Genomic DNA, 1,021 nt, shown 5'->3' with positions numbered 1-1,021 from the left:
CAGGATTAATATTTGTTAATTTAAACTTAAATTTAAAAATTAAAGATGTCCTTTATGGCTATCATGTTAGCACAGCTCTGTAATATTTAATTATATAAATTTACCACAAATAATGTATCCACTCTTTTGTTTATGGGTAATTAAAGTTATTTCCAACTTATTGCTATATAAAACAATGCTGCAATGAACATACTTCTGTATGCCTTCTTGTGGAAAGTGGCAGACTATAGGTGTAAGTTTGTAAGTAGAATTGTATTATCAACAATCTAGATAGCATCAAACGGTCTCCATAGTGGTTTTTCCAGTTTACTTTCCCATCCAATGTAAGAAGGTCTCTATTGCCCCACAGGCTCACCAACTTAGTGGTTTTTCCAGTTTACTCTCCCATCCAATGTAAGAAGGTCTCTATTGCCCCACAGGCTCACCAACTTATGACCAGACCTATCTTTGCCAATTTGATGAATGCGAAAATGTTATCTCGTTGTTATTTTAATTTGCATTTTCTTTTTCCTTTTTGAAGAATTGTCTTTCATATTTTTCCCTTGGGTTTATCGTTTTTTTCATATCGATTTGTGGACATTCTCCATAAATTTTTTTTTTTTTTTTTTTTTTAGGCGAGGCAACACTTGGTTGACCTCACAGATTGCAAGGACCTTGTCAGCTTACAATCCCTTATTTTTTATTTTTTACGCCTATAGCACCTGGTCTTCCTAGGTGGTCTTCCATCCAAGTACTAACCAGGCTCGACCCTGCTTAGCTTCTGAGATCAGACGGGATCAGGCACGTTCAGGGTTGCATGGCCGTAGACTCCAAGAATTCTAGATAGCAATTCTTTCTTGGTTATATGCCTTTATATGATGTCTACTATAATATGCCCTTTATTATTAATTTAATTTTTGAAATAGCAACATATTTGCATGTATTTCAAAAGGTACATAAAGATAACCAGGATTCTTCAAAAATCAAACATTGAATTACTATATGACTGAAAAAGATTCTTTGACCAAACTCTAGCCAGGTT

General features: G+C 34.3%; 1 pseudogene; it reads right to left on the bottom strand.

Moving 5' to 3' along the window:
* Positions 1–689: 689 nt before the first annotated feature.
* On the bottom strand, positions 690–808 carry LOC111747503 (annotated as a pseudogene).
* Between the last annotated feature and the right edge of the window lie 213 nt (positions 809–1,021).

Source organism: Pteropus vampyrus, unplaced genomic scaffold (assembly GCF_000151845.1).
Source record: "Pteropus vampyrus isolate Shadow unplaced genomic scaffold, Pvam_2.0 Scaffold225, whole genome shotgun sequence".
NCBI classification, from domain to species: Eukaryota; Metazoa; Chordata; class Mammalia; order Chiroptera; family Pteropodidae; genus Pteropus; species Pteropus vampyrus.
The sequence above is the reverse complement of the archived record's forward strand: the minus strand, read 5'-3'. Positions and strand labels throughout refer to the sequence as shown.